We start from the raw sequence: 20,699 nt of genomic DNA, 5'->3' as shown, positions 1-20,699 counted from the left end.
TTTAATCTATCTTCACCCATGAGTAGTACCGATATATTTGAAAATTGGTTAGTGGGGGTACATCCCAAGTTGAAGTCTCATATCCGTGTGGTAGTTTGTGCTTTACTTTGGGCCATTTGGAAAACTTGTAATGACTGTATTTTTAACATAATGAAAGATTCAAAGAATTTGCAGGTTATTAAGACCATCGGTTGCATTCATACATGCTCATTACTATGCAAAGAGGGGCCTCGGGAGCCCACGGTCTTTGGATGGAACCGATGGGGGTTGGTCTCTCTGGCTTTGTAATGCGTGATGCTCATTTCTATACATTCTTTCTTTAATTATAAAAAACCGAGTTGGTGATAATGGTGTGCCTGTCATCTTGTAATATATAGACTGTCCGATCTATATCTGACGGATAGAAAACAAACTATGGCAATTTTGTAAAAAAGATACCCGCATTTCTTTCCATATTTGCTGATAAGGCATTCATTTGTTCATCCTTATTTCCCACAAGCTCATTGTTGAGCAATTAAAAAACAAAGTCTATGGAACAATCTCAAGATGTTGCTGATAGTATTTCCAAAAAGCTAATAGGGATAGGATATACTATGCGGGGCGTTTATAAGGCCGAGTATAGTATGCGTGTATGTAAGCATATGTGATTGTATTATATTGTTAAAAAAAGTTGTTAATCTCGGCCAACAAAATAAGGGCCACCAGCTTCTATGTCCTCACGGGTCATGACACGACCCTATCGCAAATACTATAGCCTATTACTCCCTCCGTTTCTAAATACTTGTCTTTCTAGGCATTTCAACAAGTGACTACATACGGGCAAAATGAGTGAATCTACACTCTAAAATATGTCTACATACATCCGTATGTAGTAGTCATTTGAAATGTAGAAAGACAAGTATTTAGGAACGGAGGGAGTACACGACATAGAGCTGCTGAAACCGTCGACATGGCACAATTATCTCGCATCCTGGTGGCTCTTCTCCTCGTCCTAATCGCCGGAGAGGCAGCCGCCACGCCGTACGCCGGCGGCAGGGACGCCTAGCTGGCCAGCAGCTACAGCCGCGTCTTCAGCTTCGGCGACTCGCTCACGGACACCGGGAACGCGGCCATCCTCCCGGCCACCGCCGGGGGGCCCTCCTCCCACGCGCCGTACGGGGAGACCTACTTCCACCACCCCAGCGGCCGGGCGTCCGACGGCCGGCTCATCATCGACTTCATCGGTAACCATTTCGCTACGAATCATTCATTGTTCTTCCGGTGGAGACACGCGTTGACCTATGTGCATTCCTGACCAACTATCTTCCCAATTTCTGGTGGCCTAGTGGAGTCGCTGGGGTTGCCACAACCAAAGCCGTACCTCGCCGGCGAGACGGCGGATGACTTCCGGCATGGTGCGAACTTCGCGGTGGGCGGCGCGACGGCGCTTGACCCGGCGTTCTTGAAGAGCAGAGGGATAGCGACGTTTGTGCCGGTGTCTCTTAGCAACGAGACGAGCTGGTTCAACAATGTCTTGGAGCTTCTTGACTCCACGGCGTACGGTAAATATAAGGCAACTTGCTGCTGTTGGTAATTGTGCAATGTATATAGTAACTTAACTATTCGTGGTCGTTGTTGGCTACTTGCGGAGGGAATCTCTAGTCATCTAGTAGTTGCGGATGGAGTACTTGTTTCTTTCTTTAGACAACTGAAGAACTACGCACTAAAGTAAGAAATTTAAGAGCGTTTAGATCATAACTTTATTAATCTAAACGCTTATATATTTTTTTAATGAAAGGAGTAGTATTTTTCAGGAATCGGCTTATTAGGCATTAATAAATCTTAGACAAGTTTGGATTAGTAAAAAGGTATGTTTAGGACACATCTAGATGTGCTTTAATTATTGCACATCTAAATGAGTGAATCAAGTATAAAAGAAAGAAAAAAAAGAAAATATTCACACGAATCTCAATGTAAGATCAATGACATGACATAGATGTGCGATACTTATGGCATATCTAGATGTGCTTTAGCAAAACTGTTAGTAAAAATGTTAATGTGAATTGTTTTTGGTTACAAGTATATGTTAATTATTAGGATGTGGCTAGGTCTCAATAAGAAGTAACTATGTCACATCTAATTCTTATATCATTTGATTTTAGTTGAAGATTCATGCGTATTTTTATTTTGATAGGTGAGACTTTGTTGATTCTTATTTGGATAAAAATTAGCAAATCCATAATTCTTATTGATAGGGAGACTTTACCGGAAACAAAGACATACATCATGATCCATGCATGCCAAACAGGTGCTATTACTAAACTTTATATGATGGCGATTGCAGAGTCTGAAGAAACATCAACGTGACACATGACCCTCTAAATTATTAATAAAAAGTAGTTGCACCTGCAAGTAGTTGACCCCGCTGGTTTCTAGTTTTTTTTCTAGAACTCCAGTGATTTCTAGCTGAATGGCTTTAGGGCATCTTCAACGGCATCCCGCAAAAAACCTTTCGCAATCGTCCGCGGATAGGGTATCAGTCCGCGGACATAGATACGGGCTGCAACCATCCAACCGTAGTCGCATAAATTTTCACAACAACTCAAACAAGTGTGGAATTCATATAAACATGGTGATTTTATATAAACATGCCGGATTTCATATGAACATGCCGGACTTCATATAAACATGACGAATTTCATTACAAATACATGAAAAAGGTCCTAGGCAGACTAATCTAAATGATCGCCGGCGTCCGGTCCCCGTCTCCGGCCATGAACCAAGAGAATGGAAGCTTCGCCTTTTCCAGCTCCGTCTCCGAAACCCCGGGAAGTGAAGTTGTTCGCCTCGACATCGCCGCCAAGTGACTAACTGGCTGTCGATGCTGAGCCCGCCAAGCTTGGCGTCGACAGGAGGGGAGGAGCGGTGGCCTTCTTAGGACCCGACCGGTGGCGACCTACCTTGCACTACTATTCCTCGCTGTTGGCGGCGCTGGCGGACGTGCCGGCTTTTTCATGGTCATGGCGCCAGGGCACGGCCTCCTCGTCGTCGGGGTCGCCGAACAATGCCTCGCCCGCGTCGTCCTCCTGCTCCTTGCCGATGGCCGCCACCTCCACCACCCGCTACTGGTACCACCAGCGGGCGAGGCGGATCTCGCAGGCGGAGCGGTAGGACTCCAGCAGCGTCTCCTCCTCCACCAGGTCCGCGTCGAGCGCGACCACCCTGCCGATGGCGACCTACTGCTCCGCCTACAGATACTCCTGGAGGAGGTTGTGGTTGTAGTTGGCGTTGGCATGCGCCTCCCGGAACTGCTTCTCCCACATCATGTCCATATAATGGGCACGGGCCTCGCCGATGGTCAGGGTGTAATGCACCGGCGAGGGTGCCATGGAGGAAGAGGAAGGTGTCACGGAGGAAGAAGTGGGTGGCGTTGGTGTTGGGGAACGTAGTAATTTCAAAATTTTCCTACGCACACGCAGGATCATGGTGATGCATAGCAACGAGAGTGGAGAGTGTCGTCCACGTACCCTCATAGACCGTTAAGCGGAAGCGTTATGACAACGCGGCTGATGTAGTCGTACGTCTTCACGATCGACCGATCCTCAGTACCGAACGTACGGCACCTCCGCATTCAGCACACGTTCAGCTCGGTGACGTCCCGCGAACCCATGATCCAGTAGAGCTCGGGGAAGAGTTTCGTCAGCACGACGGCGTGGTGATGATGTTGATGAAGCTACCGCAGCAGAGCTTCGCCTAAACACCGCTACAGTATGACCGAGGTGGATTATGGTGGAGGGGGCGCCGCACATGGCTGGGAGAGATCTTTGTGATCAACTTGTGTGTTTAGAGGTGCCCCTTGCCCCTGTATATAAAGGAGCAAGGGGGAGGCCGTCCAGCCCTTGTTGGTGCGCCAGGAGGAGGAATCCTCCTCCTAGTAGGAGTAGGATTCCTCCCTTTCCTACTCCTACTAGGAGAGGGAAAGGAAGGGGAAGAAAGAGAAGGAAAGGGGGGTGCCCCCCTCTCCTAGTCCAATTCTGACCAGAGGGAGGGGGCGCGCTGCCTGCCCTAGGCCGGCCCCTCTCTCTTTCCCTTATGGCCCAACAAGGCCCATTAGCCCCCGGGGGGTTCTGGTAACCTCCGGTACTCCGGTAAAATCTCGATTTTATCCGGAACTCTTCCGATGTCCAAATGTAGGATTCCAATATATCAATCTTTATGTCTCGACCATTTCGAGACTCCCCGTCATGTCCGTGATCATATCTGGGACTCCGAACTACCTTCGGTACATCGAAACATATAAACTCATAAAACCAATCGTCACAGAACTTTAAGCGTGCGGACCCTACGGGTTCGAGAACTATGTAGACATGACCGAGACATGTCTCCGGTCAATAACCAATAGCGGAACCTGGATGCTCATATTGGTTCCTACATATTCTACGAAGATCTTTATCGGTCAAACCGCATAACACTATACGTTGTTCTCTTTGTCATCGGTATGTTACTTGCCCGAGATTCGATCGTCGGTATCCCAATACCTAGTTCAATCTCGTTACCGGCAAGTCTCTTTACTCGTTCCATAATGCACTATCCCGCAACTAACTCATTAGTTGTATTGCTTGCAAGGCTTATAGTGATGTGTATTACCGAGAGGGCCCAGAGATAACTCTCCGACAATCGGAGTGACAAATCCTAATCTTGATCTATGCCAACTCAACAAGTACCATCGGAGACACTTGTAGAGCACCTTTATAATCACCCAGTTACGTTGTGATGTTTGGTAGCACACAAAGTGTTCCTCTGGTATTCGGGAGTTGCATAATCTCATAGTCATAAGAACATGTATAAGTCATGAAGAAATCAATAGCAGTAAACAAAAACGATCAAGTGCTAAGCTAACGGAATGGGTCAAGTCAATCACATCATTCTCCTAATGATGTGATCCCATTGATCAAATGACAACTCATGTCTATGGTTTAGGAAACTTAACCATCTTTGATCATTGAGCTAGTCAAGTAGAGGCACACTAGTGACACTATGTTTGTCTATGTATTCACACATGTATTATGTTTCCAGTTAATACAATTCTAGCATGAATAATAAACATTTATCATGAAATAAGGAAATAAATAATAACTTTATTATTGCCTCTAGGGCATATTTCCTTCAGTCTCCCACTTGCACTAGAGTCAAGAATCTAGATTACACAGTAATGATTCTAACACCCATGGAGTCTTGGTGTTGATCATGTTTTGCTCGTGGAAGAGGCTTAGCCAATGGGTCGGCAATATTTAGATCTGTATGTATCTTGCAAATCTCTATGTCTCCCACCTGGACTTGATCCCGGATGGAGTTGAAGCGTCTCTTGATGTGCTTGGTTCTGTTGTGAAATCTGGATTCCTTTGCCAAGGCAATTGCACCAGCATTGTCGCACAAGATTTTCATTGGACCCGATGCACTAGGTATGACACCTAGATCGGATATGAACTCCTTCATACAGACTCCTTCATTCGCTGCTTCCGAAGCAGCAATGTACTCCGCTTCACATGTAGATCCCGCCACGATGCTCTGTTTAGAACTGCTCCAACTGCCAGCTCCACCGTTTAATATAAACACATATCCGGTTTGCGATTTAGAATCGTCCAGATCAGTGTCAAAGCTAGCATCAACGTAATCATTTTACGATGAGCTCCTTGTCACCTCCATAAATGAGAAACATATCCTTGGTCCTTTTCAGGTACTTCAGGATGTTCTTGACCATTGTCTAGTGATCCACTCCTGGATTACTTTGGTACCTCCCTGCTAGACTAATGGCAAGGCACACATTAGGTCTGGTACACGGCATTGCATACATGATAGAGCCTATGGCTGAAGCATAGGGAACACTTTTCATTTTCTCTCTATCTTCTACAGTGGTCGGGCATTGAGTCTTACTCAACTTCACACCTTGTAATACATGCAAGAACCCTTTCTTAGCTTGATCCATTTTGAACTTGTTCAAAACTTTATCAAGGTATGTGCTTTGTGGAAGTCCAATTAAGCGTCTTGATTTATCTCTATAGATCTTGATGCCCAATATATAAGCAGCTTCACCGAGGTCTTTCATTGAAAAACTCTTATTCAAGTATCCTTTTATGATATCCAGAAATTCTATATCATTTCCAATCAACAATATGTCATCCACATATAATATTAGAAATGCAACAGAGCTCCCACTCACTTTCTTGTAAATACAGGCTTCTCCAAAAGTCTGTATGAAACCATATGCTTTGATCACACTATCAAAACGTTTATTCCAACTCCGAGAGGCTTGCACCAGTCCATAAATGGATTGCTGGAGCTTGCACACTTTGTTAGCTCCCTTTGATCGATAAAACCTTCAGGTTGCATCATATAAAACTCTTTTTTCAGAAATCCATTCAGGAATGCAGTCTTTACATCCATTTGTCAAATTTCATAATCATAAAACGCGGCAATTGCTAACATGATTCGGGCGGACTTAAGCATCACTACGGGTGAGGTCTCATCGTAGTCAACTCCTTGAACTTGTTGAAAACCTTTCGCAACAAGTCGAGCTTTGTAGACAGTAACATTACCGTCAGCGTCTGTCTTCTTCTTGAAGATCCATTTATTCTCGGTGGCTTGCCGATCATCGGGCAAGTCAACCAAAGTCCACACTTTGTTCTCATACATGGATCCCATCTCATATTTCATGGCCTCAAGCCATTTTGCGGAATCTGGGCTCATCATCGCTTCCTCATAGTTCGTAGGTTCGTCATGGTCAAGTAACATGACCTCCAGAACAGGATTACTGTACCACTCTGGTGCGGATCTTTCTCTGGTTGACCTACGAGGTTCGATAGTAACTTGATCTGAAGTTTCATGATCATCATCATTAGCTTCCTCACTAATTGGTGTAGATGTCATAGGAACCGGTTTCTGTGATGAACTACTTTCCAATAAGGGAGCAGGTACAGTTACCTCATCAAGTTCTACTTTCCTCCCACTCACTTCTTTCGAGAGAAACTCCTTCTCTAGAAAGGATCCATTCTTAGCAACGAATGTCTTGCCTTCGGATCTATGATAGAAGGTGTACCCAATAGTTTCCTTTGGGTATCCTATGAAGACACATTTCTCCGATTTGGGTTCGAGCTTATCAAGTTGAAGCTTTTTCACATAAGCATCGCAGCCCCAAACTTTAAGAAATGACAACTTTGGTTTCTTGCCAAACCATAGTTCATAAGGTGTCGTCTCAACGGATTTTGATGGTGCCCTATTTAACGTGAATGTAGCCCTATCTAAAGCATAACCCCAAAACGATAGCGGTAAATCAGTAAGAGACATCATAGATCGCACCATATCTAGTAAAGTACGATTACAACGTTCGAACACACCATTACGTTGTGGTGTTCCGGGTGGCGTGAGTTGCAAAACTATTCCGCATTGTTTCAAATGTAGGCCAAACTCGTAACTCAAATATTCTCCTCCATGATCAGATCATAGAAACTTTATTTTCTTGTTACGATGATTTTCCACTTCACTCTGAAATTCTTTGAACTTTTCAAATGTTTCAGACTTATGTTTTATTAAGTAGATATATGAAGGAAATATGCCCTAGAGGCAATAATAAAGTTATTATCTATTTCCTTATTTCATGATAAATGTTTATTATTCATGCTAGAATTGTATTAACCGGAAACATAATACATGTGTGAATACATAGACAAACAGAGTGTCACTAGTATGCCTCTACTTGACTAGCTCGTTAATCAAAGATGGTTATGTTTCCTAACCATGGACAAAGAGTTGTTATTTGATTAACGGGATCACATCATTAGTTGAATGATCTGATTGACATGACCCATTCCATTAGCTTAGCACCCGATCGTTTAGTATGTTGCTATTGCTTTCTTCATGACTTATAAATGTTCCTATGACTATGAGATTATGCAACTCCCATTTACCGGAGGAACACTTTGTGTGCTACCAAACATCACAACGTAACTGGGTGATTATAAAGGAGCTCTACAGGTGTCTCCAAAGGTACATGTTGGGTTGGCGTATTTCGAGATTAGGATTTGTCACTCCGATTGTCAGAGAGGTATCTCTGGGCCCTCTCGGCAATGCACATCACATAAGCCTTGCAAGCATTACAACTAATGAGTTAGTTGCGAGATGATGTATTACGGAACGAGTAAAGAGACTTGCCGGTAACGAGATTGAACTAGGTATTGGATACCGACGATCGAATCTCGGGCAAGTAACATACCGATGACAAAGGGAACAACGTATGTTGTTATGCGGTCTGACCGATAAAGATCTTCGTAGAATATGTAGGAGCCAATATGGGCATCCAAGTCCCGCTATTGGTTATTGACCGGAGACGTGTCTCGGTCATGTCTACATATTTCTCGAACCCGTAGGGTCTGCACGCTTAACGTTCGTTGACGATATAGTACTATGTGAGTTATGTATGTTGGTGACCGAATGTTGTTCGGAGTCCGGGATGAGATCACGGACATGACGAGGAACTCCGGAATGGTCCGGAGATAAGTTTGATATATGTGATAATAGTGTTTGGTCACCGGAAGGGTTCCGGAAATCACCGGAAGGGGTTCCGGATGTTTCCCGAAATGTTTGGGTACGAGAACACTTTATTTGGGGCAAAGGGGAAAGCCCACAAGGTTTTTGGAAAGCGCAAAAGGAAGTTTTGCGGAGTCCAGGGGCCAGACGCCAGGGTCCCTGGCGTCTGGGTCCAGACGCCGGGAACCCTGGCGTCTGGCCCTGGAGTCTGAGAAGGACTCTTGCCTTTCGGGTGAAACCGACTTTGTGGAGGCTTTTACTCCAAGTTTCGACCCCAAGGCTCAACATATAAATAGAGGGGCAGGGCTAGCACCAAAGACACATCAAGAAACACCAAGCCGTGTGCCGGCAACCCTGTCTCCTCTAGTTTATCCTCTGTCATAGTTTTCGTAGTGCTTAGGCGAAGCCCTGCGGAGATTGTTCTTCACCAACACCGTCACCACGCTGTCGTGCTGCCGGAACTCATCTACTACTTCGCCCCTCTTGCTGGATCGAGAAGGCGAGGACGTCACCGAGCCGAACGTGTGCAGAACTCGGAGGTGCCGTGCTTTCGGTACTTGGATCAGTTGGACGTGAAGACGTACGACTACATCAACCGCGTTGATATAACGCTTCCGCGTGCGATCTACAAGGGTACGTAGATCATACTCTCCCCTCTCGTTGCTATGCATCACCATGATCTTGCGTGTGCGTAGGAATTTTTTTGAAATTACTACGTTCCCCAATAGTGGCATCCGAGCCTAGGTTTTATGGTTTGATGTTATTTGCACGAGTAGAACACAAGTGAGTTGTGGGCGATATAAGTCACACTGCCTACCAGCATGTCATACTTTGGTTCGACGGTATTGTTGGACGAGACGACCCGGACCAACATTACGCGTACGCTTACGCGAGACCGGTTTCCCCGACGTGCTTTGCACATAGGTGGCTTGCGGGCGACTGTCTCTCCAACTTTAATTGAACCGAGTGTGGCTACGCCCGGTCCTTGCGAAGGTTAAAACGGAGTCAAATTGACAAACTATCGTTGTGGTTTTGATGCGTAGGTGAGATTGGTTCTTGCTTAAGCCCGTAGCAGCCACGTAAAACTTGCAACAACAAAGTAGAGGACGTCTAACTTGTTTTTGCAGGGCATGTTGTGATGTGATATGGTCAAGACATGATGCTAAATTTTATTGTATGAGATGATCATGTTTTGTAACCGAGTTATCGGCAACTGGCAGGAGCCATATGGTTGTCGCTTTATTGTATGCAATGCAATCGCGATGTAATGCTTTACTTTATCACTAAGCGGTAGCGATAGTCGTGGAAGCATAAGATTGGCGAGACGACAACGATGCTACGATGGAGATCAAGGTGTTGCACCGGTGACGATGGTGATCACGACGGTGCTTCGGAGATGGAGATCACAAGCACAAGATGATGATGGCCATATCATATCACTTATATTGATTGCATGTGATGTTTATCTTTTATGCATCTTACCTTGCTTTGATTGACGGTAGCATTATAAGATGACCTCTCACTAAATTATCAAGAAGTGTTCTCCCTGAGTATGCACCGTTGCCAAAGTTCGTCGTGCCCAGACACCACATGATGATCGGGTGTGATAAGCTCTACGTCCATCTACAACGGGTGCAAGCCAGTTTTTGCACACGCAGAATACTCAGGTTAAACTTGACGAGCCTAGCATATGCAGATATGGCCTCGGAACACGGAGACCGAAAGATCGAGCGTGAATCATATAGTAGATATGATCAACATAACGATGTTCACCATTGAAAACTACTCCATCTCACGTGATGATCGGTTATGGTTTAGTTGATTTGGATCACGTGATCACTTAGAAGATTAGAGGGATGTCTATCTAAGTCGGAGTTCTTAAGTAATATGATTAATTGAACTTAAATTTATCATGAACATAGTCCTGGTAGTATTTTGCAAATTATGTTGTAGATCAATAGCTCGCGTTGTTGCTTCCCTGTGTTTATTTTGATATGTTCCTAGAGAAAATTGTGTTGAAAGATGTTAGTAGCAATGATGCGGATTAGATCCGTGATCTGAGGTTTATCCTCATTGCTGCACAGAAGAATTATGTCCTTGATGCACCGCTAGGTGACAGACCTATTGCAGGAGCAGATGCAGATGTTATGAACGTTTGGCTAGCTCAATATGATGACTACTTGATAGTTTAGTGCACCATGCTTAACGGCTTAGAATCGGGACTTCAAAGACGTTTTGAACGTCATGGACCATATGAGATGTTCCAGGAGTTGAAGTTAATATTTCAAGAAAATACCCGAGTTGAGAGATATGAAGTTTCCAACAAGTTCTATAGCTAAAAGATGGAGGAGAATCGCTCAACTAGTGAGCATGTGCTCAGATTGTCTGGGTACTACAATCGCTTGAATCAAGTGGAATTTAATCTTCCAGATAAGATAGTGATTGACAGAATTCTCTAGTAACCATCACCAAGTTAGTAGAACTTCGTGATGAACTATAATATGCAAGGGATAACGGAAACAACTCCCAAGCTCTTCGTGATGCTGAAATCGACGAAGGTAGAAATCAAGAAAAACATCAAGTGTTGATGGTTAACAAGACCACTAGTTTCAAGAAAAGGGCAAAGGAAAGAAGGGGAACTTCAAGAAGAACAGCAAGCAAGTTGCTGCTCAAGTGAAGAAGCCCAAGTCTGGTCCTAAGCCTGAGACTAAGTGCTTCTACTGCAAAGGGATTGGTCACTGGAAGCAGAACTACCCCAAGTGATTGGCGGATAAGAAGGATGGCAAAGTGAACATAAGTATATTTGATATACATGTTATTGATGTGTACTTTACTAGTATTTATAGCAACCCCTCAGTATTTGATGCTAGTTCAGTTGCAAAGAGTAGTAACTCGAAACGGGAGTTGCAGAATGAACAGAGACTAGTTAAGGGTGAAGTGACGATGTGTGTTGGAAGTGGTTCCAAGATTGATATGATCATCATCGCACACTCCCTATACTTTCGGGATTAGTGTTGAAACTAAATGAGTGTTATTTGGTGTTTGCGTTGAGCATGAATATGATTTGATCATGTTTATTGTAATACGGTTATTCATTTAAGTAAAAGAATAAATTGTTGTTCGGTTTACATGAATAAAACCTTATATGGTTACACACCCAATGAAAATAGTTCATTGGATCCCGATCTTAGTGATACACATATTCATAATATTGAAACCAAAAGATGTAAAGTTAATAATGATAGTGCAACTTATTTGTGGCACTGCCGTTTAGGTCATATTGGTGTAAAGCGCATGAAGAAACTCCATGCTGATGGGATTTTGGAATCACTTGATTATGAATCACTTGATGCTTGCGAACCATGCCTTATGGGCAAGATGACTAAAATGCCGTTCTCCGGAACAATGAAGCAAGCAACAGATTTGTTGGAAATCATACATACTGATGTATGTGGTCCGATGAATATTAAGGCTTACAGCAGGTATCATTATTTTCTGACCTTCACAAGATGATTTGAGCAGATATGAGGATATCTACTTGATGAAACATAAGTCTGAAACATTTGAACAGTTCAAAGAATTTCAGAGTGAAGTGGAAAATCATCGTGACAAGAAAATAAAAGTTTCTACGATATGATCACAGAGGTAAAATATTTGAGTTACGAGTTTGGTCTTCAGTTAAAACAATGTGAAATAGTTTCACTACTCACGCCACCTGAAACACCACAGCATAATGGTATGTCCGAATGTCATAGCCGTACTTTATTGGATATAGTGCAATCTATGATGTATCTTACCGATCTACCACTATCGTTTTGGGGTTATGCATTAGAGACAGCTGCATTCACGTTAAATAGGGCACCATCAAAATCCGTTGAGATGACGCCTTATGAACTGTGGTTTGGTAAGAAACCAAAGTTGTCGTTTCTTAAAGTTTGGGGTTGTGATGCTTATGTGAAAAAGTTTCATCCTGATAAGCTCAAACCCAAATCGGAAAAGTGCGTCTTCATAGGATACCCTAAAGAAAATGTTGGGTACACCTTCTATCACAGATCCGAAGGCAAGACTTTTGTTGCTAAATTCGGAAACTTTCTGGAGAAGGAGTTTCTCTCGAAAGAAGTAAGTGGGAGGAAAGTAGAAAACTTGATAAGGTAATTGTACCTTCTCCCTTATTGGAAAGTAGTTCATCACAGAATTCTGTTCTTGTGACTACTACACCAATTAGTGAGGAAGCTAATGATGATGATCATGTAACTTCAGATCAAGTTACTACCGAATCTCGTAGGTAAACCAGAGTAAGATCCGCACCAGAGTGGTACGGTAATCTTGTTCTGGAAGTCATGTTACTAGACCATGACGAACTTGCGAACTATGAGGAAGCGATGATGAGCCCAGATTCCGCGAAATGGTTTAAGGCCATGAAATCTGAGATATGATCCATGTATGAGAACAAAGTATGGACTTTGGTTGACTTGCCCGCTGATCGGCAAGCAATTGAGAATAAATGGATCTTCAAGAAGAAGACTGACGCTGATGGTAATATTACTGTCTACAAAGCTCGACTTGTCGCAAAAGGTTTTCGGCAAGTTCAAGGGGTTGACTACGATGAGACCTTCTCACCCGTAGCGATGCTTAAGTCTGTCTGAATCATGTTAGCAATTGCCGCATTTTATGATTATGAAATTTGGCAGATGGATGTCAAAACTGCATTCCTGAATGGATTTCTGGAAGAAGAGTTGTATATGATGCAACCGGAAGGTTTTGTCGATCCAAAGGGAGCTAACAAAGTGTGCAAGCTCCAGCGATCCATTTATGGACTGGTGCAAGCCTCTCGGAGTTGGAATAAACGTTTTGATAGTGTGATCAAAGCATTTGGTTTTATACACACTTTCGGAGAAGCCTGTATTTACAAGAAAGTGAGTGGGAGCACTACAGCATTTCTGATAAGTATATGTGACTGACATATTGTTGATCGTAAATAATGTAGAATTATTCTGTAAAGCATAAAGGAGTGTTTGAAAGGAGTTTTTCAAAGAAAGACTTCGGTGAAGCTGCTTACATATTGAGCTTCAAGATCTATAGAGATAGATCAAGACGCTTGATAAGTTTTTTCAATGAGTACATACCTTGACAAGATTTTGAAGTAGTTCAAAATGGAGCAGTCAAAGAAAGAGTTCTTGCCTGTATTACAAGGTGTGAAGTTGAGTAAGACTCAAAGCCCGACCACGGCAGAAGATAGAAAGAGAATGAAAGTCATTCCCTATGCCTTGGCCATAGGTTCCATAAAGTATGTCATGCTGTATACCAGATCTATTGTATACCCTGCACTGGTTTGGCAAGGGAGTACAATAGTGATCTAGGAGTAGATCACTGGACAGCGGTCAGAATTATCCTTAGTGAAATAAGGATATGTTTCTCGATTATGGACGTGACAAAAAGGTTCGTCGTAAAGGGTTACGTCGATGCAAGTTTTTGACCCTGATCCACATGATTCTAAGTCTCAATCTGGATACATATTGAAAGTGGGAGCAATTAGCTAGAGTAGCTCCGTGCAGAGCATTGTAGACATAGAATTTTGCAAAATACATACGGATCTGAATTTGGCAGGCCCGTTGACTAAATTTCTCTCACAGGCAAAACATGATCACTCTTTGGGTGTTAATCACATAGCGATGTGAACTAGATTATTGAACCTAGTAAACCCTTTGGGTGTTAGTCACATGGAGATGTGAACCAATCACATAAAGATGTGAACTATTGGTGTTAATCACATAGCGATGTGAACTAGATTATTGACTCTAGTGAAAGTGGGAGACTGAAGGAAATATGCCCTAGAGGCAATAATAAAGTTATTATCTATTTCCTTATTTCATGATAAATGTTTATTATTCATGCTAGAATTGTATTAACCAGAAACATAATACATGTGTGAATACATAGACAAACAGAGTGTCACTAGTATGCCTCTACTTGACTAGCTCGTTAATCAAAGATGGTTATGTTTCCTAACCATGGACAAAGAGTTGTTATTTGATTAACGGGATCACATCATTAGTTGAATGATCTGATTGACATGACCCATTCCATTAGCTTAGCACCCGATCATTTAGTATGTTGCTATTGCTTTCTTCATGACTTATACATGTTCCTATGACTATGAGATTATGCAACTCCCGTTTACCGGAGGAACAGTTTGTGTGCTACCAAACGTCACAACGTAACTGGGTGATTATAAAGGAGCTCTACAGGTGTCTCCAAAGGTACATGTTGGGTTGGCGTATTTTGAGATTAGGATTTGTCACTCCGATTGTTGGAGAGGTATCTCTGGGCCCTCTCGGTAATGCACATCACATAAGCCTTGCAAGCATTACAACTAATGAGTTAGTTGCGAGATGATGTATTACGGAATGAGTAAAGAGACTTGCCGGTAACGAGATTGAACTAGGTATTGGATATCGACGATCGAATCTTGGGCAAGTAACATACCGATGACAAAGGGAACAACGTATGTTGTTATGCGGTCTGACCGATAAAGATCTTCGTAGAATATGTAGGAGCCAATATGGGCATCCAGGTCCCGCTATTGGTTATTGACCGGAGACGTGTCTCGGTCATGTCTACATAGTTCTCGAACCCGTAGGGTCCGCATGCTTAACGTTCATTGACGATATAGTACTATGTGAGTTATGTATGTTGGTGACCGAATGTTGTTCGGAGTCCGGGATGAGATCACAGACATGACGAAGAACTCCGGAATGGTCCGGAGATAAAGTTTGATATATGTGATAATAGTGTTTGGTCACCGGAAGGGTTCCGGAAATCACCGGAAGGGTTCCGGAAATCACCGGAAGGGGTTCCGGATGTTTCCCGAAATGTTTGGGTACGAGAACACTTTATTTGGGGCAAAGGGGAAAGCCCACAAGGTTTTTGGAAAGCGCAAAAGGAAGTTTTGCGGAGTCCAGGGGCCAGACCCAGACGCCGGGAACCCTGGTGTCTGGCCCTGGAGTCTGAGAAGGACTCTTGCCTTTCGGGTGAAACCGACTTTGTGGAGGCTTTTACTCCAAGTTTCGACCCCAGGGCTCAACATATAAATAGAGGGGCAGGGCTAGCACCAAAGACACATCAAGAAACACCAAGCCGTGTGCCGGCAACCCTGTCTCCTCTAGTTTATCCTCTATCATAGTTTTCGTAGTGCTTAGGCGAAGCCCTGCGGAGATTGTTCTTCACCAACACCGTCACCACGCCGTCGTGCTGCCGGAACTCATCTACTACTTCGCCCCTCTTGCTGGATCGAGAAGGCGAGGACGTCACCGAGCCGAACGTGTGCAGAACTCGGAGGTGTCGTGCTTTCGGTACTTGGATCGGTTGGACGTGAAGACGTATGACTACATCAACCGCGTTGATATAACGCTTCCGCGTGCGATCTACAAGGGTGCATAGATCATACTCTCCCCTCTCGTTGCTATGCATCACCATGATCTTGCGTGTGCATAGGAAATTTTTTGAAATTACTACGTTCCCCAACAATATACCCATATCTGCTCAAATCACCTGTGAATGTGAGAAAATAACGATACCCACCGCGAGCCTCAATATTCATCGGGCCACATACATCAGTATGTATGATCTCCAACAAGTTTTTGCTCGCTCCATTGTTCCGGAGAACGGCGTTTTAGTCATCTTGACCATAAGGCATGGTTCGCAAGTACCAAGTGATTCATAATCAAGTGATTCCAGAAGTCCATCAGTATGGAGTTTCTTCATGCGCTTTACACCAATATGACCTAAACGGCAGTGCCACAAATAAATTGCACTATCATTATCAACTCTGCATCTTTTGGCTTCAATATTATGAATATGTGTATCACTACTATCGAGATTCATCAGAAATAGAGCACTCTTCAAGGGTGCATGACCATAAAAGATATTACTCATATAAATAGAACAACCATTATTCTCGGATTTAAATGAATAACCGTCTCGCATTAAACAAGATCCAGATATAATGTTCATGCTCAACGCTGGCACCGAATAACAATTATTTAGGTCTAAAACTAATCCCGAAGGTAGATGTAGAGGTAGCGTGCCGACGGTGATCACATCGACTTTGGAACCATTTCCCACGCGCATCGTCACCTCGTCCTTAGCCAGTCTTCGCTTAATCTGTAGTGCCTGTTTAGAGTTGCAAATATTAGCAACAGAACCAGTATCAAATACCCAGGTGCTACTGCGAGCTCTGGTAAGGTACACATCAATAACATGTATATCACATATACCTTTGTTCACCTTGCCATCCTTCTTATCCGCCAAATACTTGGGGCAGTTCCGCTTCTAGTGACCAGTCTGTTTGCAGTAGAAGCACTCGGTCTCAGGCTTAGGTCCAGACTTGGGTTTCTTCTCTTGAGCAGCAACTTGCTTGTTGTTCTTGTTGAAGTTCCCCTTCTTCTTCCCTTTACCCTTTTTCTTGAAATTGATGGTTTTGTTAACCATCAACACTTGATGCTCCTTTTTGATTTCTACCTCCGCAGCTTTTAGCATCGCAAAGAGCTCGGGAATTGTCTTATTCATCCCTTGCATATTATAGTTCATCACGAAACTTTTGTAGCTTGGTGGCAGTGATTGAAGAACTCTATCAATGACACTATCAACAGGAAGACTAACTCCCAGTTCAGTCAAGTGATTATGATACCCAAACATTTTGAGTATATGCTCACTGATAGAACTATTCTCCTCCATCTTGCAGCTATAGAACTTATTGGAGACTTCATATCTCTCAATCTGGGCATTTGCTTGAAATATTAACTTCAACTCTTGGAACACCTCATATGCTCCATGACGTTCAAAACGTCGTTGAAGTCCCGGTTCTAAGCCGTAAAGCATGGCACACTGTGTTGGGGAACGTAGTAATTTCAAAAAAATTTCTACGCACACGCAAGATCATGGTGATGCACAGCAACGAGAAGGGAGACCGTTGTCTACGTACCCTCGTAGACCGAAGCGGAAGCGTTGACGCAACGTAGAGGAAGTAGTCGTACATCTTCCCGGTTCAACCGATCCAAGCACCGTTACTCCGGCACCTCCGAGTTCTTGACACACGCACAGCTCGATGACGCACCCCAGGCTCCGATCCAGCAAAGATTCGGGGAGGAGTTTCGTCAGCACGACGGCGTGGTGACGATCTTGATGTTTAACCGTCGTAGGGCTTCGCCTAAGCACCGCTACAATATGATTGAGGTGTAATATCGTGGAGGGGGGCACCGCACACGGCTAAGGAACGATCACGAAGATCAACTTGTGTGTTCTAGGGTGCCCCCTGCCCCCGTATATAAAGGAGCCAAAGGGAGGGGGCGGCCGTCCAAGGAGGGGCGCGCCAGGGGGGAGTCCTACTCCTACCGGGAGTAGGACTCCCTTCTTTCCTAGTTGGAGAAGGAGAAGGGGGGAAAGAGGAGGAAGATGGGAAGGAAAGGGGGGGCGCCGCCCCCTTCCCTTGTCCTATTCGAACTAGGAAGGGGAGGGGCGCGCGGCCACCTCTTGCCTCCTTCTCTCTTCTCCCTCAAGGCCTATGTAGGCCCAATAACCCCCCGGGGGGTTCCGGTAACCCCCTGGTACTCCGGTAAAATGCCGATTTCACCCGGAACGACTCCGATGTCCAAATATAGGCTTCCAATATACTGATCTTTATGTCTCGACCATTTCGAGACTCCTCGTCATGTCCGTGATCACATCCGGGACTCCGAACAACCTTCGGTACATCAAAATACATAAACTCATAATGAAACTGTCATTGTAACTTTAAGCGTGCGGACCCTACGGTTCGAGAACAATGTAGACATGACCGAGACACGTCTCCGGTCAATAACCAATAGCGGGACCTGGATGCCCATATTGGCTCCTACATATTCTACGAAGATCTTTATCGGTCAGACCGCATAACAACATACGTTGTTCCCTTTGTCATCGGTATGTTACTTGCCCGAGATTCGATCGTCGGTATCCAATACCTAGTTCAATCTTGTTACCGGCAAGTCTCTTTACTCGTTCTGTAATACATCATCCCGCAACTAACACATTAGTTGCAATGCTTGCAAGGCTTAAGTGATGTGCATTACCGAGAGGGCCCAGAGATACCTCTCCGACGATCGGAGTGACAAATCCTAATCTCGAAATACGTCAACCCAACATGTACCTTTGGAGACACCTGTAGAGCACCTTTATAATCACCCAGTTACGTTGTGACGTTTGGTAGCACACAAAGTGTTCCTCCGGCACACGGGAGTTACATAATCTCATAGTCATGGGAACATGTATAAGTCATGAAGAAAGCAATAGCAACATACTAAACGATCGGGTGCTAAGCTAATGGAATGGGTCATGTCAATCAGATCATTCAACTAATGATGTGATCCCGTTAATCAAATAACAACTCTTTGTCCATGGTTAGGAAACATAACCATCTTTGATTAACGAGCTAGTCAAGTAGAGGCATACTAGTGACACTCTGTTTGTCTATGTATTCACACATGTATTATGTTTCCGGTTAATACAATTCTAGCATGAATAATAAACATTTATCATGATATAAGGAAATAAATAATAACTTTATTATTGCCTCTAGGGCATATTTCCTTCAGTCTCCCACTTGCACTAGAGTCAATAATCTAGATCACATCGCCATGTGATTTAACATCAATAGTTCACATGTTTATGTGATTGGTTTACATCTCCATGTGACTAACACCCAAAGGGTTTACTAGATTCAATAATCTAGTTCACATCGCTATGTGATTAAGACCCAAAAAGTGATCATGTTTTGCTTGTGAGAGAAGTTTAGTCAACAGGTCTGCCATATTCAGATCCGCATGTATTTTGCAAATTTCTATGTCAACAATGCTCTGCATGGATCTACTCTAGCTAATTGCTCCCACTTTCAATATGTATCCAGATTGAGACTTAGAGTCATCTGGATCAGTGTCAAAACTTGCATCGACGTAACCCTTTACGACGACCCTTTTGTCACCTCCATAATCGAGAAACATATCCTTATTCCAGTAAGGATAATTTTGACCGCTGTCCATTGATCTACTCCTAGATCACTATTGTACTCCCTCTCTTAACACAGTGTATGGTATACAATAGATCTGGTACACAGCATGGCATACTTTATAGAACCTATGAATGAGGCATAGGGAATGAATTTCATTCTCTTCCTATCTTCTACCGTGGCGGGCTTTGAGTCTTACTCAAGTTCTCACCTTGTAACATAGGCAAGAAACTTTTTCTTTAACTGTTCCATTTTGAACTACTTCAAAATCTTGTCAAGGTATGTACTCATTGAAAAAACTTATCAAGCGTCTTGATCTATCTCTATAGATCTTGATACTCAATATGTAAGCAGCTTCACCGAGGTCTTTCTTTGAAAAACTCCTTTCAAACACTCCTTTATGCTTTGCAGAATAATTCTACATTATTTCCGATCAACAATATGTCATTCACATATACTTATCAGAAATGTTGTAGTGCTCCCACTCACTTTCTTGTAAATACAGGCTTCACCGCAAGTCTATATAAAACTATATGCTTTGATCAACTTATCAAAGCGTATATTCCAACTCCGAGATGCTTGCACCAGTCCATAAATGGATCACTAGAGCTTGCATATTTTGTTAGCACCTTTAGGATTGACAAAACCATCTTGTTGCATCACATACAACTCTTCTTTAATAAATTCATTAAGGAATGCAGTTTTGTTTATCCATTTGCCAGATTTCATAAAATGCGGCAATTGCTAACATGATTCGGACAGACTTAAGCATAGATACGAGTGAGAAACTCTCATCGTAGTCAACACCTTGAACTTGTCGAAAACCTTTTGCGACAATTCTAGCTTTGTAGATAGTGACACTACTATCCGTGTCCGTCTTCCTCTTGAAGATCCATTTATTATCAATGGCTTGCCGATCCTCGGGCAAGTCCACCAAAGTCCACACTTTGTTCTCATACATGGATCCTATCTCAGATTTCATGGCCTCAAGCCATTTATCAGAATCTGGGCTCATCATCGCTTCCTCATAGTTCGTAGGTTCGTCATGGTCAAGTAACATGACCTCCAGAATAGGATTATCGTACCACTCTGGTGC

At 43.5% G+C, this 20,699-nt stretch overlaps 1 pseudogene; it reads left to right on the top strand.

The window, feature by feature from the left end:
• Positions 1-949: 949 nt before the first annotated feature.
• The window catches only part of LOC123130851 (GDSL esterase/lipase At2g27360-like), a 41,869-nt pseudogene continuing 22,119 nt past the window's right edge, over positions 950-20,699 (top strand).

Source organism: Triticum aestivum, chromosome 6A (assembly GCF_018294505.1).
Source record: "Triticum aestivum cultivar Chinese Spring chromosome 6A, IWGSC CS RefSeq v2.1, whole genome shotgun sequence".
NCBI classification, from domain to species: Eukaryota; Viridiplantae; Streptophyta; class Magnoliopsida; order Poales; family Poaceae; genus Triticum; species Triticum aestivum.
This window is presented reverse-complemented; position numbering and strand designations above follow the sequence as displayed.